General features: G+C 39.7%; 1 non-coding gene across 1 annotated transcript; it reads right to left on the bottom strand.

Annotated features, from left to right (window-relative positions):
- Window positions 1–15,730: 15,730 nt before the first annotated feature.
- Window positions 15,731–15,837, bottom strand: LOC123456901. Its single transcript, XR_006634767.1, has one exon. It is a non-coding gene; the product is annotated as a U6 spliceosomal RNA (small nuclear RNA).
- Window positions 15,838–24,709: the final 8,872 nt, after the last annotated feature.

Below are 24,709 nucleotides of genomic sequence, written 5' to 3'. Positions count from 1 at the left end.
GTGTTGGTTGCAGGCTAGACTTTGTTGCAAGTTAGCTCTACTGCACTGGACTGGGTCTCAATATCCAAATCTGTGAGTGAAGAAGTGAGAAATGGACTGGATGGAGTTTGTTGTTTCTTCTGGGTGGAAAAGACTTTGAGAGCTATCTAGATGTCTATATGAAAATGAACTCATGGGCTGCAGAAATGGCTTAGCAGTTAAGACACTTCTCTGTGAAGCGACAGACAGAGAGAGAAAGGGGCAGATAGAGAGAGAGAATGGGCATGCCAGGGCCTCCAGCCACTGCAAATGAACTCCAGACACTTTCGCCCCTTTGTGCATCTGGCTAACGTGGGTCCTGAGGAATCAAGCCTTGAACGGGGATCCTTAGACTTCACAGGCAAGTGCTTAACCGCTAAGCCATCATCTCTCCAGCCCTCCCCAACTTTGTTTGAGATATCTCTCATTGGCTTGTATGTCACCAATTAAGCTAGACTGGCTGATTAGCGAGCTCCAGTGATCTTGTTGTCTTTTCCTGCCCAGTACTTGAATGTAAAATCATTTTGTGACTTGCTCCTGGAAATGGGGAGATTTTCCAAGTGCTCCAGGATGTTCTGCTATGCAGTCAACATGAAGAATACCTGAGCTAGACGATAACTGATGTGTTTATAAACCTGAAAATATCATTCCAACTTTCCAGACTCTGATGCAAGCATGAAGAGTGGCCTAATATTCTACAGTTCTATTGAATTTGCAGGTGATTCCCATTTTCCACCCTGATCGTGAGTTCTGTAAGGCCAGGAAAATCCCTCAGTTGAAGTAAGTACAAAGGAGCGTGTGAGTTTTCTGATTTGAAGCTTTAAAGTTGACACAGATTCCTAATTCCTTTATTTTCTAGCTTTCTTTCTAAAATGCCTTTATTTATTTATTTGTGGAGAGAGAGAGGTGAGAGAGAATGGGTATTTCCAGGGCCTCTTGCCACTACATATAAACCCCACCTGCATGTGCTACTTTGTGCACTAGGGAATTGAACCTGGGCCAACAGGCTTTGCAAGCAAGTGGCTTTATCCATTGAGAAATCTTTCCAGTCCCTAGATTTCTTTATTTATGGCCCTATGATACCACTAGTCATTTCTGACTGTCTAAAAGAAGATGGTCTGTTGCTTATTTACTGGACATGTTATGGCCATATAATATACTTATGAATGCCATACATATTTTAAATTTATTTATTTATTTATTTGAGGGAAAGAAAAAAGAGGGAGGGAGGGAGGGAGGGAGGGAGGGAGAGAGAGAGAGAGAGAGAGAGAGAGAGAGAGAGAGAGAGAGAGAGATATTTAGAGAGAGAAAGGGCATGCCTAGGCCTCTAGACACTCCAAAGAAACTCTAGATGCATGAGCTATCTTGTGCATCTGGCTTATGTAGGACCTGCAGAGTTAAACCGGGATCCTTTGCATTTGTAGGCAAACACCTTAACCGCTAAGCCACCTCTCCAGCACCCATAAAATATTTAATATTGGGTAAACATTTAGTATTAAGTTCTTATGCTATTGAGCCATAACAGTTTTACTCTGGGTTAAGAATGAAATTTTCAACCCATGCTATGATAAAATGGGTTTTTGTTCTTCAAATCCTTCCCCATAGCTATTATTATCATCTCTGTCTTACCAGGTTTGACATGGAGTGAGGTAGCCTTCATGCAGGAACTTTTCTAAGGAAAAAATGTGACAGTAAAGAGTGTTCTTTCCTTTTCCTAGCCTATCCTTCATATGGTTGTAAATAGCACTGGTTCCTGACATCCTTAGCACATTACTAGGTTTCTAAGTGTCACTTCTGTCAACAACATCAATTGCATTTTCTTCTGAAGTCTTCTTTTTGTCACTTCATATATCCTCCATACTCAGAATGTCCTCAGCCAAAATACAACCCTCAGGCACCCCATTTATTCACCAGCAAAATCCAAAATGAAGTCCGCCTTGGTTTCTCCAACAGAGAAGATCATCTAATTTTAGGAGAAGCATCTTCTGTCCTCCCCAGAGTACAAAAGAATGGTATTTCCTCACAATAGAGCTAATATGGGTATTGTTGCCTCAGAGTTTGCTGAGAGACCAAGGATTTATCCTCTCTACTCTTTGTCCTGACTCGCAAGAGAACTGCAGACCTGGAATCTGCAGCGCCTCTGGGTCACTTGGTAATTTAAAATTGATGACTTGGAAAAGAATGAAGATAAAGATGGTACCTTGGGATATGTCTTTTTATAGAAAGGTATTGTAATTTGGGGGGTTAGAGGCAACAATTTCACACTATTCTTATAGAGAGAAGAAAAAAAAACACCGTTGCTTAGAGATACAGTTTGATCAATGACTTAATCAGGCGGGCTTTCATGACAACCAATTTCTAAACATAGAGACCAAGATAGGCAATTTACTGATTAGAAAAGGGGAGCATGAGGTGCTAATTAAAAGCACGCACAGAAAATAATGTGTGATTCCATTGTGCAATGCTCAAAGCCAAACAAAATGAAGCTAGAACTATGCTATTACAAACCAAAGTAGAAATTACCTTGGAGTTGGAAGTTAGCGAGAAAGAAGCACGTAAGGTCAGGGTCTGGAAATGTTCTCATCCTTGCATCTTTTATTTGGGTATGTTCAGTTTGTGAGATTTCATTTATGGATATATATATATACATATATATATACATATATATATACATGTATATATATATATATATATATATATATACATACATATAAATATATGAATTTCACACTTTACTTTGTATTTTATATTTCCCTAAAAAGTTGCTGATATATCTTCAACCCATGTAAATAGTCTTTTGAATCCTGCTGTGTCCCTGTGAATGAATCCCCAAATCAAGTAATCATTGTCCAGAATAGTATTTGCAAGCGGGGTGCTCAATTAAAGGGTGGGTTCCCCCCTCCCTGCATTCTTTACAATTCACATTTTCCATCATACTACAGGGCCATGTATGTGTTTGCCTTCTTCTAGCTTTGCTTGGATTATGCCTAATGCTGGAAAAGCCATTACTTGGAAAAAGCTGTAACCTTAATGGGCTTCTTTATCTTGTTGACAAATTAGATCTTGGATACATGCTTGCATTGAAATATGCAGCCTTCTATCAATTATTAGTCACTGAAACCACCACAGCCTTCAGAGGCATTGTTCCCTATCAAGTCCTGCAGGATGAGATGAGGGGCCCTTGTGATCAAACTAACTGCTTCCAGGATACTAATTAGGTCTCCACACAATGGAGCTGGATCTGCATACCAAGTCAAAGAATGAATCAAAATGTTGAGGTGCATTATAATATTGTCTGCTCTACTCCCTAGGAAAGAAAATGCGATATAATAAATGAATCCTTAAGGTTTTTAAAATCCGTATTTTAAAGGTATTGATTTAACTTCTCTAATGGGATATAACACCCTGGGGTTCATGGGGAAAATGTATGAATAGTATACAGGAAAAAAGCTTTCTCCCATCTCTGAAACTTACTGGCTTACATTACTGGAGGCTGGACAATTCAATATCAAGGTGTTGGCATTTGGTTAAGGCCTTCTTGCTGCATCATTCCATGCAGAAAGTTAGAGAGAGAGAGAGAGAAAGAATGGGCACACCAGGGCCACTAGCCACTGCAAATGAACTTCAGACTCATGTGCCCCTTTGTGCTTCTGTCTTTAAGTGGGTACTTGGGAATCAAACCTAGGTCCTTTGGCTTTGTAGGCAAGTGCCTTAACCACTAGGCAATCTCTTCAGCCTTAAATTCACATTTATAATGATTCATTGTCTGATATCCCCTTTTAAAGTGCTACCTCTTAATACTGTTATCATGACAATTAGATTCTGGCTTGAGGGACTGAGGATATGGCTCAGTGAGTAAGAGCACTTGGTGCACAAACATGTAGACATGTGTTTGACCCCCCAGCACACACATAAAAGGTTGTATGTAGTTGCACATGCCTGTAACACCAGCACTGAGGGAGGAAGAGACAGGACGACTGATGAGCCTTGCTGGTCAGCCAGTGGAATAAAAAACTGGTGTGAGCTCCAGGTTAAGGTTCCAGTCTCAAGGCAATCATGTGGGACAGTGATGAAGGATGACACTTGACATTCTTCTCTGGCTTCTGCATACACGTGTGTAGGGTATGTGAATCTGTATACATGTACACGCAACACACACTTATCAAAATATTTTTCAGTGAATTTTGGATGAGACAAATTTTCAAGCTACTGTAATTTGCAATTGAAAAGGATCAGTGCAAGATTCACAGTATTTTACAAAATGAAAATGTACCCTCTAAGAAAAACTGGCAATAGCTTTAAAGAGTGCCAATACCTGTGTTGCAAAACTACTCAGAGTATTCCCATGGAGAATAAAGTGCCTTCTAAGCTTGAGTGCCTAAGTTCAATTACCAGTATCCACATTTTTTTTTCAAAGAAAAGTGGCTGCGTGTGGTGGCTCATACACCCTGCACTGGGGAGGAGGAGACACGTACATCCCTTGAGTTCAGTGGCCAGCTAGTCCAGCCTACGATGACAAGGCCTCTGTAAAAGGTGGATGATGCCCGAGGAGTCCAAACTTGTCCTCTGGCCTCCACAGGCATGCACACACAATGTACCCACACATATACGAACACATATATGTACACATATACACCCACACACATGAACATGCACATACGCAATTATTCCCGCAGAATTAATTCTTTTTGAGAGAGAATGAGAGGCAGACAGAGAGACAGAGAGAGAGAGAGAGAGAGAATGGACACATCCTTTTACAGAATAGCCACTGTAACTATGCATATGTCATCTTGTGCATCTGGCCTATGTGGGGAGTGGGGAATCAAACCTGGGTCCTTAGGCTTCCCAGGCAAGCGAATTAACTGCAAAGCCATCTCTCCAGCCCAATTTATTTCTTCTTTGGAGGAAAAGAAAACAATATGTTCTCACTATCTTTGTTACCTAGTTCCTAAAGATTTGTCCCTTCTGAATGTGTACAAACTATCCAGGCATCCTAGACAGACACTTATGTCTCTTGGGAGCTTTTCTCAGTCCTTCTATGACTGGTACTTGATGACATCTCCCTGAGTGTTCATGTTGGATGTCTGGGTGTTGAGCAGTGGACACAGCTCAACAAGGAGGGATTATCTGACCTGAGCATCTGATAAGTCCCAGGCTTCCCCACATCATCTTTTCTCAACATGTCCCACCCCATGCTACCCTGTCATCCTCTGCTAGCCTTTTCTTGTCTTCCTTTATGAGTCAGCCTAGTGCACTTTGTTAGAGGTAGCATCCTGTTGAGTTCCGGCTATCCTCATTCATCAACCTTTATCTCTTGCTCTGTATGGTTCCTTTTAGATACAGTGACCCTATTCACAGGACTGGATCACCTTCTTCTGTTTCAAGCTAAGGATTGAGAGTCAGACAGTTATCATCATGAAAAATGAAAAAGAGAAGTTGCTTTTAAATTCTCAGCTCTGCCAGGAGTGGTGGCATGTATCTGTTATTCTAGCAATCCAGGACAAGTCAGCAAGATCCTCTGTTTAAGGCCAGCCTAGGTGATATGACAACACCCTGGGTCAAAAATAAAATAGAATAAAATAAAATAATATAAAATCCTCAGAGCACTCATATTCACGTTTTCTTTTTAATGTTTTATTTCTATTTTTAACACAATGTAAATGTTATGTAAATATCATGTTGAGAAAATGACAAGTCTAGTACACATGTTTAGTTTAGATGCAGTTCAGGGCATCTTTAACTGGGTCGTAGTGGCACTATAGACTTAGCAGAGGGAAGAAATGTCATAGGTAGTTACCTCTTGCTTTGCTTTCACATGTGACCTTCTTTTTGCCAATCAAATCTATTGTACTGAGACATTTTTTTGCTTGGTGTACCCTGGTTTCTCTAAGAGAAGACATTCTGAAACCCAACACACCTACTCTGTTTTTGTCCACAGCCTAAGATTTTTCCTGAAGTGATATTCGTCAAGAATACACATTATACACATTTGTATCACTTAATCATTCATGCATATGCACTTCATTCTAAATTTTCTTTGATGCAACTTTTAAATTATATGTTGATAAAAGGGCTATTATGAACATGACTGCCATGAAAATTCCTACATGTGTCCTCCTCAAAATTCTTAATTTAGGTATATCTTAGACCTAAGAAATAACAACTGTTAGGTGATGCCGAGTTTTTCTTGTAGAAAGGATGATTAATTGGTGCGCATCATTGCCAAGGAAGCAAAATATGCCACTAGATGAGTACAAATGCACTCAAACACCCAGGCAGAAGAAGAGCCAATATCCATTTTTCTCCACAAGAAAAAGGAAATCTTTGCCTACTAGCACTTTCTGAGGTCCTGCCTTTTCCCAGCTGTCCAGGGATGAACTGTAGATTGCATTAGTTTATTTTATGATTTTAATGAGATCACCCTGCTGGTGCAGTAGCTATTGTATGCAAGACATATGTTGGCTCATAGTGAGAACCAAGTCAGTTATTAGCTGTGTTACAGCAGCGGCTAAAAAAATTGCCACTTCTTATTAGGCTAGAGAGATGGCTTAGTGGTTAAGGCACTTGGCTGCAAAGCTTAAGGACCCATGTTTGACTCCCCAGATCCCATGTAAGCCAGACACACAAAGGTGAGGCAACTGCAAGGTCAAATATGCCCACTAGATGGCACAAGCATCTAGAGTTCGATATCAGTGGCTGAGGCCTCGGTGTGCCAATTGTCTGTCTCTCTCATAAAAAAAAATGCCATTCATGATTTATGGCCTTGGAATCTCCATCATTGAGGGTAAGTAGTAGAGGCAGGGCAAGGCACAGGCATAGGAAATGCTTATGTCTATGCTGTCACTGGGATCTCTTCCTGGTCCTGAAATAGCTCTTCCATAAATGTTCCTTATTAGTGGTTTGGGAATCCCTCACCATTTAAGCTAACATGTGAGCACTGATCACTATGGCAGGAGAGGAGCCTCTGGAAGGCTGCAGAAGGCTATTGCTGAAAGGTAGCCTTTTGGGGAGAAGGAGGGCCTTTAGCTGGCTCTCAAGAGCCTCACAATTCATGAACTTAGAAGGCAAAGAGGAGTCAGCACTCTGGGCACAAGAACCACAGGGATCAATGGAAGTGTCCAAGCTAGGAGACTATACCAGTACTGTCTTAAGGGTAAGAAATGATCTTTAGGGCAGCTATAAAAACATCCTAAGCCAACAGTGGACTCACAGTGAGGCCTTAAAAAACAAATATGAATTTCTGACAATATCCAGGAACCAAATGTCTGCTGAGAAGCCCCTTCAATTATCCACACCTCAGATTCTCTGTTCTCCTCTCATGCATAAAATAAATAATGACCCTTATGTTGAGAATTTTCTGTTATTTGTACTTTCCTTGTTATGTTAATCTTATTTGGCTATATTTTAGCTATGTCTTGTTGGTCAAGGAATCTGGGTATTATGTGATTCTTTAATTTTAGCCCCAGGTAGTTCAAGATGTTTCTTTCCTCCCCCCTGCCCTCCTTCCCCCCTCCCTCCCCATCTCTCTCTCTCTCTCTCTTTCTTTCTCTCTTTCTTTCTTCCTGAGAGAGAGAGACAGAGGGTATGGGCACTCCAGGGTCTCTTACCACCGCAGACAAACTCCAGATTCATGAGCCATCTGGCTTTATGTGGGTGCTGGGGAATCAAACCCATGCCAACAGTCTTTGAAAGCAAGTGCCTTTGATCACTGAGACATCTCCCTAGCTCTGAGATTTGTTCTTTTAAATTGATTTTTCTTTACATGTATGCATAAATATTATATACTATGTTCATCTATGTATATATAGTGTGTGCTATCATTATACTATTTCACGATGGCAATTTTCATGATGGAGAAGTGACACTTTCTAAGAGACTTATCCATATTAAAGGCTTTTATTTTTTAATATTTTATTTATTAATTTTCATGGAGAGAGAAAATGAGCAGGTCAGGGCCTATTGCCCCTACAAACTCCAGATGCACATGCCACTTTGTGCATCTGGATTTGCATGGGAATTGGGGAAGTGAATACAGGATATCAGGCCTTGTAAGTGTCTTTAACCACTGAGCATCTCTCTAACCCTGATAAGACTTTTAAACTCTTTATTGCTTTCCTTATAATAATATGTTGCATACTCATATGCAATTAAAATTTGACAGAAATTAACTACTCAAAGTGTCATATACCTGAGGTGTATGTTAAAGAAATAATGGGAGCTAAAGATGTCTGTTGCTCAGGTTTTTTTTTTTTATAATAAAGGGCAGATTTAAAAACAGTACTCTGACTACTTCTTATGTAACAGCAATAAACACCTGTAATATATATATTCTCTGTAACAAAATGACCGCTTGGCTATGGCACATAGCAAGTTTTTTTTTTTTTTTTAATTATTTATTTATTTATTTGAGAGCGACAGACACAGAGAGAAAGACAGATAGAGGGAGAGAGAGAGAATGGGCGCGCCAGGGCTTCCAGCCTCTGCAAACGAACTCCAGACGCATGCGCCCCCTTGTGCATCTGGCTAACGTGGGACCTGGGGAACCGAGCCTCGAACCGGGGTCCTTAGGCTTCACAGGCAAGCGCTTAACCGCTAAGCCATCTCTCCAGCCCTACATAGCAAGTTTTTGATAAGCAGAGCTTGAATTCTTCCTTTGTTTCTATTTTTCTCCACTCACTACCTCAATCAAGATTTGTGGAGCAAAGAAAGAGGAAGGAAAGGAAGAGATGCCATTATGAGATAACTGCACACATACAAGGAGCTTAAAATTCCAAAAAAAAAAAATGCCCACAACAAGACTTTTGTAATGATTTTCATCAAATAGCCAAAAACTAGAAACACATCAAATTTCTATCACTTGAAAACTAAATAAACAAACCACAACCATGCTCATTAATGGAAAACTTAACAATAAAATGAACAAGCTTACTGACTGTGCACCACTGTTGGTGAATCGGAAACACTCATATATATATAAGTTCATTGATGCCAGGTTCTCCAATCATTTAACTTTGTGGATAGAAAACAAGGCATTGCTGGATTGAGGTGAGAACAGCCATCTGCTGCAGGAAGCAAAAGGGACTTGCTAGGATGCTGAAAATATTCCATGTCTCAAGCAGTATGTTATTTTCATTTTGGCATTTAACAAACTTCATCAGTGTCTTCTTTACTGAATATAAATAAATACATGAGCATAAACAACTTTCAAATAATCCTGTACTATGTGAGAGGGGGCATACAACAGATGTTGCCATTGTCCAGATTACAGTTCCTGAACTGATCAAGCTCTCACTTCTAGGCCCTTTCCCACTTTCTGGAACTGTAGAAACTCACATTTAAGGCACTGACTAAATTTATTATACTTGGAGGCCACCCTCAAACAATGGGGCAGAAGAGCTTGAGGTAAAATATTCAGTTTGTCTGGAGGACATTTCTAGAAATTCTTTTCATGGGCTGATCAATAGTCTGGTGGAGTTTGTGTCTCTCTAAGCTGAACAAAATATCTTTATATTGGACAGTTCTGACCTATTTTACTCTTCCCTCCCATTCATATATCTTTGTATCCTCCCCACAAATGGATATATTTTGCCCCATTTAATATTGGCTTTTGGAAAAGGTACCACTGTGGGTAGGAGATGAGGTTGGTGTGGTCCTAGCACAAGCATTGTTTTTTTTTTGTTGTTGTTGTTTTGTTTTCTTCTTTCCTTTCCTTTAGACCTTTCTATGATTATCTATTATTAAAAATATATTGGAAGGAATGTGAATTAAAGAAAACTAATAATAGAAATCTACAATATGAGAAGAGGAAAGAAGAGATGATTTTATGTGTACCCGCATAAATTTTTTCCCTAGAAATTGAAGGGGCATTGGAAAAGTAATAGGCTAACAAAGAAAGGTGATTATGAAGTTAGATGCTCATATAATCTTGGTGGGAATGTAAGATGATATACCCACTATGTTTTTAACAGTTTGTTTATTCCTCAAAAGTCTAAGTATATAACTACCTTATGGCCCAGCAATTCTAGACCCAAGTACAAACCTAAAAGAAATTTTTAAAAGGATTTAAAACTAAAGCTTATACACACATGCTCATATAGTGGTATTCACAGTAGCCAAATAGTCATCAACAGGCAATGGATAAATGAAATGTGGTATAGCCATGTACTGGAATATAATTTAGCCACAATAAGAAATGAAGTGCTGGCAGTATTATGCTAAAGGAAATAAGCCAGTCATAAAGTACCACATGTATCAGTTACTTTCTCATCTCTGGGACAAACTACCTGACCAGAAGCAGCTTGGGGAGAAAGGGTTTAGTTTCATTTATAGTTTTTTTTTTTTTTTCTGGTTTTTCAAGGTAGGGTTTCACTGTAGTTCATGCTGACCTGGAATTCACTCTGTGTTCTCAGGGTGGCCTCGAATTCATTGTGATCCTCCTACCTCTGCCTCCCAAGCTCTGGGATTAAAGATGTGCGCCACAACAGCTGGCTCATTTATAGTTTAGAGGGGAAGTGTCCCTCATCGTGGGGAAAGCATGTCAAGAGCAGCAAACCAGTGTCATATCATTATATCAACATGGAGGAAGTCATGCAAGCAAGCAGGATTGGACTGCTCAAGGCCTGTTCCCAGTGACAAATTTCCTTCAGTAAGACTCTACCTTTTAAATATTCCACAGTCTTCCCAAACAGTGCCATGGATTGGGGGTTGAGTATTCAAACTCACGAGTCTATGGGGGAAGAGTCCTCATCCAAACCACCATACCATATAATATGGTTTTATTTTTTTTGAAATGCTTCAGAATAAGAAAGTCCACAGAAATATTGAGGAGAACAGTAGTTGTGAAAGGCTTGACAGATACATAAAATAGGGGCAAGTTGTGGGGGTAGTGGCACAGTTTCTGTTGTGGGTCTTACAACATTCTAAAATGGTGATGGTCATAGTGTTGAGTCAATACAACTTAAACAGATGAATTTTATAGTATTTAAGTTACTGATAAAACTACTAAAAATTAATAATTAAACAAGGAAAGACATCAGTACTCTACTTAGCTGGGAAACCATTATCCTATATTTTGAATATGGTTGTTAAAATCCCAAAGATCATAATAAAAAGTGAGGAGACATTAATATACCTGTGCTCATATACTCACCTAGCCTTTTTGAAAGATATTATATTTAATTTACTCATTAATTATTTAACTAATATATAAGCATCAATTAGCATGTTTATCTAGATACAAGGGTAATTAGGTCATTATTTCTTTTTCAAGGTAATTAATGATTAGTGGGAAAAACCAAAAAAGGGACAAAAATTATAAATGATGTTAAGAAATGTTATGAGTGTAATGTCATTCTTAAGAAAAAAATAAACAAAATATATTTCAAGCATTCATTGTACAGAATAGTGCAGTTTGCTTGGTAGTTAACCTGAAGGCTTGTTAGCATTAGTCAATGCCCCCATCAAGCCAGTATTTTTCATAAACGCTCACTTTATTCATTCTTTTTTCTTTTTAATATTAATTTTTTCATAACATATTTCGTGTGGATATATCATGAGTTGGTGCCCTGCTTTCCCTCATCCCTGCCCTCATTCTATTGGGAATACACCTCAATGGGGTTGCAGGTATTTCCTACAGTGTTGTGGTTTATACATTGTGGGAGCAGCAGTCAGTTATTTTTTTTTTTTTGCATGGGTGGGAGGAGGGTATGCCTCTGGGCATGATATCTCAACCTGTCACTTTTACAATCTTTTCTGCCCCATTTTAGCAAAATTCCCTGAGCTGTGGTGGGCGACTTTTAAGTCTACTTCCGAAATGAGCTCTTAGGAGCCTCTGGATCTCTGGTAGATGTTGAGTATCCTCTGTTTCAATCTCTTTCACCCTGGCACTGATTATCAGGCTCACCATTGAAGCAGCACTCTTGCTCATCTCCCCAATTCCTTTGTGGTTTCAGCTGTGGCTTGTCTGAAGTGCGAGGGTCAGTTTAACTCCTTGGGTCTTGCTGCCTTCTGAAAAAGAAGAACATTCTCCAATAGAGGGTGTAGTCAGCATAGTTTAAATGGAATAAGCATTATTTGTTTAGGGAGGATTTGATGTATGTAATTTCTCTTTTAGCCAAAGACTAATGAGAGCCAGACACTGGAGAGCATAATCTTTGACTCCATAGGATTATGTTCTGGTTCCCAATTCGAGAAAAGGGTTTCTTTACACTAAGCCGATCTCTTAGCCAATCAGAAAGCTTTGATTACCTACCAACGTGGTGTGCCACTATTGTGCTGGTGTGTACATCCTATCAGGGTGTTTGTCAAACCACTATTGAGGTTCAGAATTTATCAGGATGTGTGAAAACAAAGGGTACTAAATATATTTTCTCTGTGCTTTGTGGTTTAACATATGGGGCCTCAATGACCATTATTCAGAGGGACTGTTCCAGTGATGGATTTGTTAGCAGACAATTTGTCATAATGGTGGGAGTTTACACATGGAGACTTCTGTTTGGTTCTTATATCCAAGGTAATATTCTCCTGCTTTAGTGATCCCAAGAACAGGTACTGGACAATTCAGAGAAGGTTTCATGCTTCATAGCTTACAGAAATTACTGAAATTAGCCAATCCTAAGCCTAGTTGACCTACCTTTATCTTTTTCCTATGACAACAAAGGCTTTGTCCACATTTACCCCACTCCTGATTCTTGAATGACCCTAGTGCATCCCCGTGTTGTCCTGAATGATGTGGCTCACTCCTTTTGGAAGTCAGAGCCTTTAACTGTTGAGCTATCTCTCCAGCTCAAGGTTTACTCATTTTGGTATCTGTGAAAATAAACTATCTTTTTCAATAATGGTTATCTCCTGCCCTGTCACATTTACCATAGCTAACAATAAAGCAAATTAAAAATTCTTGGGGGTTGGAGTGGTTATGGCACTTGCCTGTGAAACCTAAAGACCCAAGTTCAATTTCCCAGTACCCACATAAGCCAGATGCACAAGGTGGCACATGTGTCCAGAGTTCCTTTGCAGTTGCTAATTCTCTTTCTATCTACCCTTTTCTCTACCTCCCTTTCTCTCTCTCTCTCTCTCAAGTTCAATCAATAAATAAAATTTTTAAAAATTCTTGCTATAGCAAAGGATAAGTCTTCATGGAGACATTACAGAGGAAGAGAACTACTGTCTGATTTATGCTGCCTAGAGCATAAGCATGAGAAAGAAAGATTTTTCTGTGTGTAAAAAGCAATGACTATTAAAATGGATTCAGTGATGCTGATAAGAATCCCTAGAAATTATCAGAAATGTTTGATTAAAAAATACATAGTTTCTACTAATTGCCACCACCAACAATTGCCAGGCGATTTGTTACACAATCTTAATTTTGCAAAATTGTATAATCAATATTGTTTTAAGACACTATTGTGTTTTATTTATTTATTTATTCAGTCAGTGTGTGTGTGTGTGTGTTGCTAATAATGGAATTTAGGGCCTTCCACATACTAGGCAGTTCTCCACCACAGAGCCACATCCATGGGTCCTTGGTTTATTTATTCCAAGCTCTTTTATTTTGCTAATTATACATAAGGTATCCTTTCAGAGCTGAGGAGATGTCCTAGTTAGTGAAATGCTTTCTGCACAAACCTGAGGACCTGAGTTCTGATCCCCAGCACCCACATAAAAGCTGTGACTAGTCATGTGTACCTCTAAACCCAGCACCAGGGAGGTAGAGACAAGAGGATCATTAGGGCTTGCTGGCTAGTTAGGCTAGTCAAATTGATGAGCACTAGGTTCTGTGAGAGAGCCTAGCTCAGAAATTAAGCTGGAAAATGATTGAAGAAAACACAAAGAAAATTATATCAAAAGAATATTTAACATTTTGCACTGGGAAGATGGTTCAGTTGCCAACAAGTTTGACTAGTCAGAACCCTCACACACACACAAAAAAAATGTTGAGCATGGCCACTCTTACCTATAACCTGAGTTCTGTGGGGTGGCAGAGACCAGAATATCACTGGGTCACTGAGGCTCACTGACTGACAGCAGCTCCAGGTTGAGGAAGAGAGCATGTCTCTAGGAAAGAAATACATGAATGACTGTGAAGGAAAGTACACACACTGCTATCCTCTGGTGTCTCCATACATACATATGGGGCTCATGCATCTGCACACATGCACATGCACCAGATACTACTCACAGTACACCACACACATATTCTACACACACATACATACACACACACACATACACACACACACACACACACACACACACACACACACACACACGCGACCCAACATTTTGTTCCATGTCTGAGTGTAACATTGGGTATTTATTTACCAAATGCTGTTTACTTGTTTAACCCTTTCAACAATTTAATGACATGCTATAATAAAAATGTCCTGTGATCATGCTGGAACTGAGAGGGAATGCAGTTTCCCCCTGGCTAGCCCTCACAGTGCTGGAAAGTGTTAGGAGAGTGGCTAGAGAATAATAGTTGCCAACAGATTGAATAAGCAGGAATTCCTGCCAGTTACAAACTTAACCAGCCGAGGAAGAAGCATACACTTGTGCAATAGTGTCACACAGCCAATGTAGGTAAACAAATACTCACTGATTGGACATGAGACCCGCTCAGTGGGGATGAACTCATATCTGGCTCTGGGAATGAATCCAAATTCTCTACAACAAGAAACCAATAGGATCCAGAGAGAGCCTACACTGCTCTTTAACTAAGAAGAGCAGATATACACATCCATATATCTCTGTAATGACTAGGTGTGTCCCCTATTATGCAAACTGTTCTCAATTTTGATTGGAGAATCTGTTCTACTTTACAGATGGAGGAGAATACAAGGGAGTTCAAGGTTACATCAATACATCAAAAAGAGAGAGCGTATTGTCAACCAGGAGATGGGTCACCATTACCTCATCTGCCTGAGCCCAGAAGTCATTATGGGGAAGTGGTGACACGAATGCTGCTCTCATGGCTACCATGAAAACCAGTTCCAGGAAAACATGACAGACACTGTGGTCACTCAAACCTCATTAAAATAGAGATCCAGAGACTACAGAGGCAACACTAAATCAGATCCCTATCTTGCCCACCAAGGCTCAGGGGGCATCGAGGAAGAGTGGGCAGAAAGATTATAAGAGCATCAGTATGGGTGGGAATAGCCAGAGACACCATGATTGCCCTATCCCTGAAGACTGACTTAGGCCTCTTGGGCTGCACAATGAATACCAATAATCCCACCAAAGACCCTCAGCATAATTGGGGCTGGGGAGAAGTGGTCTACCTGAGTACCCTACCCACCTTCTCCATTGGGTCTTCTTGGCATTTGCTTTTTACTTCTGTTCACTCTATTCTATGTTTGCTTCCTTGTTGAACAACTAATTGAATTTATAATACTTCAAATACTATCTATATGTCGATGACTTTGGACTTTAAAATTTAGAAGTAATGCTGGAATGAGTTAAGACTCATGTAGGAGTCACAAAGGAGTTTGCTTCTCCTCGCTCACTGCAATGCAAGGATATAATAAAAATAATCTGCAACCTAGAACTCAAGTAACAATGCCCTGTATCAGGTCTTCCCCCCACTGTACAACTGTGAGAAATCTATTTTTGTTGTTTATAAGCCATCCGGATTATGGTACCTTGTTGGAGTTGCCCTAACTGACTTGATGTATCATTTGGCTCCCACCAGACAAAGCACCTCATCATTTTAAAATCAAGTGTGAAATGCTCCATGAACTTGCGTGTCACCCTTGCACAGGGGCCATGAGGATCTTGTCTGTATTGTTCCAGTGTTAGTACAAGTGCTGCCAAAATAAGTACAAATCACCTCATCTTTATCCAAAGTATAGGCATCAATCTAGACAAATAGTAGTTACATACATATTTGATGAAGGAAGAAATCAATGAAGTTAGATGCAGGGAAGTTAGTAATCCCAAAATCCCATATAAGAATGCATTTTCAAAATTAGAGTTTTTTTTTTTCTTTTTAAATGGGAAGTTCAGCAAGGCATATACATATTTTTCACAAAAGGTAGTAGGGAATAGAGATGAAGAGGAGTTTGACCTACCTCATCAAATTCTTTTCTTCTGTGCCCAGAACTTGGATGAATGAATTTCAGCAGCCTTCAGCTACACTTTAATGGCACATGGCCACATCTGGCTCTTCTGTGCTCACACAGCTGTTCTGTCAACTCCCCGTGGGTTTATGTCCCCTCCTCTTCTAGGAAATTGCACTGCCTATTGGCAATTAGCCCTAATGAAACAGCAGGAGTTTCCTGGGGGGAATGCATTGCTGACAAGTATAATTACGATTAGCAGCTGTGGGGCCTCTGGCTCTGCGAAAGTAACCCATCCACCTGTCAGAGTGTGCAGCAGGACTGCTAAAGCTGCACCTAGCAGCCGGCCCAACGCTCAGAGCCAGGCCACCATGCGAGGAAAACAAGACACTGGCATTTGGAAGCCAATTGAGAACATTTACTTCAAATGTTCACATTTCTGCAACCCAGCTGCATAGGGTGTGGAGCCACAGCAGATCAGCAATTCTCATTTTTCAGTTGAGCATGCTCATTGTCCTGTCTCATATCCATAATGCTTCATGTCTATACTTAGAAAAGAGTGGGTACACCCACTGGGATGCAGGAGATTTGAGTCATATTTGTATTTATGAACAAAAGAAGAGAAAGGAGGGGGTTTGAGGGAGTTTTTACTACTATTTAGTAAAAGAGTCTTTACTGGGTCAATGTAAGAGACCTTCACGTGCCACATATGGGAAAGATTTGGAGTTCTACAGTGAGGTGGGAACTGTGAGTGAGTGTGTGTGTGTGTGTGTGTGTGTGTGTGTGTGTGTGTGTGTAAGATAAAATTAATATGGCAGCAAATACTTTCCTGCTCTTATGAGGTGGGGTCTACTTTCCTACCTTTCTAAATCTTGGCAGGCCTTAATTTCTTACATGCTAAGAGAAAACAATAGATGTAACACCATGCATATTAGGGCTTAGCTTATAAAAATAAGTTTGGAGCTGGAGAGATGGCTTAGTGGTTAAGGTGCTTGCCTGCAAAGCCTAAGGACCCATGTTTGACTCTCCAGGTCCCATGTAAGCCAGACACACAAAGGTGAGGCAAGTGGAGCATCTGGAGTTTGATTTTAGTGGCTGAGGCCCTGGCATGCCAATTTTCTCTCTCTGCTTCTCCCTCTATATATAAAAAAAAAAAAACTACAAATTTTTCTTGGGAAATGGCTCAGTGGCTAAAGGCAAGTACTTGCAAAAATTAGTAAAAGTTGCTTTTTACATGAAGCTTTAGGACAACCATGCTGTGAGGAAGCCCAAGCTAGCTTCAGGGAGAGGCCTTGTGGAGAAATACACTTGGCCAGCTTTACTGTTCCATCCAACACATGACCATGTCATTTACCCAAGGGCCCAAACATGGAATAGAGGTGAATCATTCCCTCAATGCCCTCATCAGATTTTGGTCCAGAAAATTTTAATCCAATTGATGATTAATTATTATTTTAAGTATCTGCATTTTGGGATAGATAATTACAACAGTAGATAATAATAGAAACAATCATATATTTTATTAGCCTGGCTAAGAAGGTTTACAGATTAAATGAAGTTTGCATAAACTCTCCAGATCCTCCTGATAAGAGTCTTAAGAAATTTCTATACAGAGATGAAAATACCATGACGAATACAAGTAGAGGGCCTGATAATCCTCTTATACTAAGAATTAGGCTTCATCAGCCATATAACAAGAGGAAAATACAGAAAGTCTTATCAAAGTTAATAGGAGATATAAAAAAAGAAGACAATCTGAAAAACTAATATACATCCATGATCATTAATAATGTGCATTGAATTTTGAGTGTATAGACTTTAGCAATTAGCTAATGATAACATAAAGCCATAATGATTAGCAAAACATTAAAATAATAGCATTCAAAACATGAAGCCAAACTTCAACAATCAATGGCAGAAGATGATGTTTTTGAATCATTATGATAATAAAAGAATAATCATTATATTTTATCTCATCTTTTTAAAAGGTCTACTTTTATATGCTTGATAATACTGGTAGAGGAGATATGTAAAATTTCTCTATATATTTTTATAGAGACACAGGTAGCTATGTCCTTTATTAATTATTTAAAGTTTTCATATAAAGTGGAGTTGGTATAATATTTCCTAGTTGTGCCCTTTAAATAAAAATAATTTATTGGGAAGTATTATCATAGACACAAGAGTGTAAACATATACATACATGCAGAAAAATGGATGGACCTGGAAAGGATTATACTAAGTGAGGTAACCCAGGCCCAGAAAGCCAAGCGCCACATGTTCTCTCTCATATGTGGATCCTAGCTACAGATGATTGGGCTTCTGCGTGAGAATGAAAATATAAAAATAAATACTCTGTAGGAAGCCTCACTAGTAGAATGGATGAAGGAAAGAACAGAATGAATAAACTAGAAGACCAGGTGGCAGATCTAATACAGCCCAACAAAGAGAAAAACAAGCTAATAGGAAGGCATGAATGGGAATTTCAAGATATTCTGGACACTATGCAAAAAGCAAACATAATTCATGGTATAGTAGAAGGAGAAGAATTTTACTCCAAAGGCACAGTAGGCATTTTCAAAAAAAATCATAGAAAAGTTCCCCCAAATTGGGAAAGAATACTAATTCAGATACAGAAAGCCTTTAGAACACCAAACAGACAAAACTTATAAAGAACCTATCCTCACCATATTATAATTAAACCAACAGACAGCCAAACCAATGAAAATATATTGAAAACGGAAAAAAAGCAAGTCACTTATAAAGGCAATCCCATTAGGATCACAGCAGATCAATACAAACTTTAAAAGCCAGAAGGGCTTGGAAATCTGACAGAAATGGATGATTTCCTAGATTTATATGACCTACCAAAATTAAATCAAGATGAGATTAACAACTTAAACAGATCTATAACAAGTACTGAGATCCAAGCATTTATAAAAATTCTCCCAACTAATAAAAGTGCAGGCCCAGATGGATTCATTGGTGAATTTTACCAGACCTTCATGGAAGAACTAACAACAATGCTGCTTAAACTTTTCCATTAAGTAGAAAAGGAAGTAATACTACCAAACTCATACTACAAAGCCATCATCACTCTGATACCAAAACCAGGCAAAGAAAGAACCAAAAAAAAAAAAAAAAAGGAAAGAAAGAAAGAAAATTACAGACCAATCTTGCTCATGAACATAGATGCAAAAATTCTCAACAAAATAGTGGCAAACAGAATACAAGAATATATCATTAAGATTATTCACTCCAACCAAGTTAGGCTTCATTCCAGAGATGTAGGTATGGTTCAACATATGCAAATCAATAAATATAATTCACTACATAAATGGACTGAAGGACAAAAATCACATGATCATCTCAATAGATGCATAAAAGGCATTTGACAAAATCAAATAACCCTTCATGGTAAAATTCCTACAGAACCTGGGAATATAAGGAACATATCTCAATATAATAAAGGCCATTTATGACAACCCTACAGTAAACATAATACTAAATTGAGAAAAAATTGAAGTTTTTCCACTAAAATAAATAAATGTTGGTGAGGATGAGGAAAAAGAGGAACCCTTCTGCACTCTTGGTGGGAATGTAGTCTGGTACAGCCATTGTGGAAATCAGTGTGGAGGTTCTTGAGACAGCTAAAAATAGATTTGCCTTGTGATCCAGCTATAGAACTCCTAGGCATATATCCTAAGGACTCTTCTCACTACCTTAGAGATACTTGTGCATCCATGTTTATTGCTGCTCTATTCACAATGGCTAGGAAATAGCTAGATGTCCCTCAATAGGTGAATGGATAATAAATATGTGGTACATTTACACAAGGGAGTACTATTCAGTGGGGAAAAATAATTTTGCAGGGAAATGGGTGGATCTGGAAAGGGTTATAGTAAGTGAGGTAACCCAGGCCCAGAAAGCCAAACATTGCATTTTCTCTCTTATATGTTGTGGATCCTAGCTGCAAATGTTTAGAATTGTATGTGAGATAGAACCAAAAATCAGTAGCAGAGGCCAGTAAGCTAGAAAAAGACTATGAGGGAGGGAGGAGAAGGAAGGACGTAAGGTTATGGAACTGTATATATGTAAGTAGAAGAACAGATTGCAAGGAGTGGAATGGCCTAAGCCAGGCCAGGAGAAGAGACTGAGTAAAAGAAAAGTAGGGAGGGACAATCAAAATTCAAGATATCCTGAATAAGGTATATGACAGCCAATTTTTTTGGATAATGGCAACTCTTAAAGCCATAGATTGTTACTAGAAAATTTTCAGTGCCAGGAATTGGATACCTTCCAGTGAGTTGTTGGTCAAGGAGGTCCATGTTCCTTCCAAAACACTACAGGTTATTACCAAGGCCCTTGGTTTCTCACCAGAAACACATGGTAATACTCTATTGCTAAAGACTCCACATCCCTGGGCTGCAAGCACACTGAGAAATCAAGCTGAGGCTGAACTGAAAACCTTCTCCCTATAGAGCAGCTGACTGAAAGCTGGAAAATGCTGCACTGCATGCAGTTCTATGGGAGACAGAAGTCATCAGCAGTGAAAACAGTTGACACTGGAAGCCTCAAGTTTGGCCAGACAGGCCAAATGACTGAACAGGTACAACAGTGGCATGTCTGTTCTGGGGAAAACTAACTACTCTCTAATTGGACTGGAGGCCTGCTCTATGGGAGGGAATGCATGCCTGGTACTGAAACCTAATCAAAAGCCTGTGGCAGGGGAGATCATAAGCCTTAGGGGTATAAAGCCTGCTCTTGTCTGCCTAAATGTATATATTATGCTCATTAATCTGCCCTGTAAGCACTACACTAATGTTCATATTCATATATTAATGCTGCTCTCACTTTTGGTTAGAGAAGCTTCTCTTTTCAGATCAGAGTGACCACTGGGATGACCCAAAAGGCAACATAGTGCTGACAAGAAGTGACAGAGGGACTTCCGGTTAAGATGGCAGCGTAGGTACCACGCCAAAGCAGCCTAGGGGGGAAAAAGACCAAAAAAACTCAGCAAAATACACACTTTTACTAAAAAGTGAGGTGTATAGGAAATTGAGGTGGCAGCGGAGAAGTAGAAGAGTTCCAGAGCATCCAGAGCCTGCACAGGCGGGAACAGCAGCTCCGGGGCGGCTTGGCCACCCGCCGCAGCCGCGGAGCGGCAGAAAGCCTCCGGACTCTCGGCTCGAGCCGCAGGACAAGCCAGGTGCGGGATTTTCCCCTCACACCACGCTCTCCGCAACTCGGGAAACGTGAGGGGAGAGCGGCAGCGAGCAACGGAGGGAAGAGCAGACCGCGAGGTAGAAGCACACGTGGAACAGCGATACAACCAGAGCAGCCGTGGCTCCCTCCCCTCTCCCACCACCTGAACCCAGCTCCAGCGAACACAGCAGCGGCCCGGGACCGGCCACGCCAACTTGGACTGACAGCGGGACCCAAGCAGGAGCAGAGTTCGGCAGCAACTTCAGCGGCTCCAGCACCGGTATCAGCGGCCCCAGCAGCAGCGGACCCAGGAGCGGCAGCAGCGGCAGATCCCGCAGCAGCGGCTTCGGGGTGAACAGCGGTGGTGCACACGGCAGCGGCAGCTTCAGCAGCGGTGGTGGCTCCGGTGGTGGCAGCTACGACAGCAGCAGAGGCAGCAGCAGCGGCTCAGTTTGCCCCGTAGGAAAAGCAAGTGCCCAGCTCCAGAAATCAGAACAGCAGCCCGACGACCCAGGCAGCAACTTGACTGAGACCACAATCACCCAAGGTAACTGGGATTGCACCAGGGAAGGGTCTCACTTGGTCACAAGCTGACTTGGATACCTCAACAGACCAGAAATCTAAACCTCTTTGTTGATAGAGGATCTGGTCATTATAATAACTACTCTTGCATACATACTCGGGGCTGTTTTTGATTGAATGTGTACAGTGTTTAGTTAAATTTTAGAATCTACCAGTATTTTATTCCACTCAGCCTGCTTGAATACTCCTATAGCAGGGAAACTCAACCCCTAAGAACATCTTTGTAGATACTCTGAGAGTCTTAAGAGCCACACCTAATACCTTAAGGTCCTACCCTGAAAATATATTACATCAAATCAATTGATACAGCTAAGAATACACAGCTAGCTAGAAAATCCAAGTATTAACTTAATCCAAGATGCAAAAATATATACATTATAACACAAGAAACACTAAAAAGCAAGACGATATAAATCCACCTAAAAGTATTAATGCATCAGAAATGTCCTCCAGTGAGAAAGAGTTAGAGGAAATGCCTGAGAAAGAGTTCAAAAGAATAATTATAAATATGTTCAAAGAGGTCAAAGAACACATGAAAACAATCAAAGAAGAAATCAAAGAGGAAATCAAAGAGGAAATCAAAGGAATCAAAGAAGAGGCAGGACACCAATTTAATGAAATAAAGAAGGCAATACAAGACATAAATAGGGAAATAGAAATAATAAAGAAAAACCAGTCAGAATTACTAGCAATGAAGAACACAGTTAATGAAATAAAAAACTCTGTAGAAAATCTCACCAGTAGGATAGATGAGGGAGAGGACAGAATATCTAAGCTAGAAGATCAGGTGGCAGACCTAATGCAGTCCAACAAAGAGAAAGACAAACTTATAGAAAAGTATGAGTGGGAATTTCAAGATATTCGGGACACTATGAAAAGATCCAATATAAGAATTCAGGGCATAGTAGAAGGAGAAGAACTCCACTCCAGAGGCATAGTAGGCATCTTCAACAAAATCATAGAGGAAAATTTTCCCCAAATTGGGAAAGAGGTGCCAATATAGATACAGGAAGCCTTTAGAACCCCAGCCAGACAAAACCCAGAAAGAAACTCTCCTCGCCACATTATACTCAAACTTCCAAACACACAAACCAAAGAAAAAATATTGAAAGCAGTTAGAGAGAAAAATCAAGTTACCTACAAAAGCAAGCCCATCAGGATTACAGCAGATTATTCAACACAAACTTTTAAAGCCAGAAGGGCTTGGAGTGATATATTCCAAGCTCTGAAAGATAACAACTGTCAACCAAGGTTACTTTATCCTGCAAAGTTATCCATCCAAATAGATGGAGAAATAAAGACATTCCATGACAAAAGCAGGTTAAAGGAGTATCTGAAGACAAAACCAGCTCTACAGAAAATACTTGATAGAATCCTCCATGCTGAACAAAAGGAAAAGCACACATATAAGGAACCTAGAAAAAACCAGCTATACTCAAATACCAGTTAACAGAAGAGAGCACAGGTAGAACAAGTAACACACACACACACACACACAAATGGCAAACATAAATACACACCTTTCAATAATATCTCTTAATATCAATGGTCTCAATGCCCCAACGAAAAGACATAGATTTGCAGACTGGGTTAAAAAGCAGGATCCTACAATTTGTTGTCTCCAAGAAACTCACCTTTCTACAAAGGATAGAAATTATCTTAGGGTGAAAGGTTGGAAGATGGTGTTTCAAGCAAATGGGCCTAGAAAACAAGCAGGGGTTGCTATCCTACTATCAGACAGGGTAGACTTTAGTCCGACGTTAGTCAAAAAAGATAAGGAAGGTCACTTTATATTGATTAAGGGCACACTCCAACAGGAGGACATTACAATCCTAAACATATATGCACCTAACATGGGGGCTCCCAAATTCGTCAAACAAACACTATTAGAACTAAGGTCACAGATAACACCAAACACAGTGGTGGTGGGTGACTTTAACACCCCACTCTCATCAATTGACAGGTCATCCAGGGAAAGAATAAACAGAGAGGCATCTGGACTAAATGAGGTCATAGAAGGAATGGACCTAACAGATATATACAGGACATTTCATCCAAAGGCTGCAGAATATACATTCTTTTCAGCAGCACATGGAACATTCTCTAAAATAGACCATATATTAGGACACAAAGCAAATCTTAACAAATTCAAGAAAATTGAAATAATTCCTTGCATTCTATCTAACCACAATGGAATTAAACTACAAATCAGTAGCAAGAAAGGCTATAGAGCATACACAAAATCATGGAAACTAAACAATACACTACTAAATGATGAGTGGGTCAATGAAGAAATCAAAAAGGAAATCAAAAAATTTATAGAGTCAAATGATAATGAGAACACAACATACCAAAATCTCTGGGACACAATGAAGGCAGTTCTAAGAGGTAAATTTATAGCCTTAAGTGCCTATATTAAGAAATTAGAAAGGTCGCAAGTAAACGACCTAATGCTTCGCCTTAAAGCCTTGGAAAAAGAAGAACAAGGCAAACCAAAAAGTAGTAGACGGGAAGAAATAATAAAGATTAGGGCAGAAATTAATGAAAAGGAAACAAAAAGAACAATCCAAAGAATTAATGAAACAAAGAGTTGGTTCTTTGAAAGGATAAACAAGATTGATAAACCCTTAGCAAATCTGACCAAAAGAAAGAGAGAAGAGACACAAATTAATAAAATCAGAGATGAACAAGGTAACATCACAACAGATTCCAGAGAAATTCAAAAAATTATAGGGACATACTATAAAAGCATATACTCCACAAAGTATGAAAATCTGAAAGAAATGGATGATTTCCTTGATCTATATGACCTACCTAAATTAAATCAAAATGAGATTAATCACTTAAAT

The sequence above is a fragment of the Jaculus jaculus genome, chromosome X (assembly GCF_020740685.1).
Source record: "Jaculus jaculus isolate mJacJac1 chromosome X, mJacJac1.mat.Y.cur, whole genome shotgun sequence".
NCBI lineage: Eukaryota > Metazoa > Chordata > Mammalia > Rodentia > Dipodidae > Jaculus > Jaculus jaculus.
Note: the sequence above shows the minus strand (reverse complement) of the source record. Positions and strands in the feature narration are given on the sequence as shown.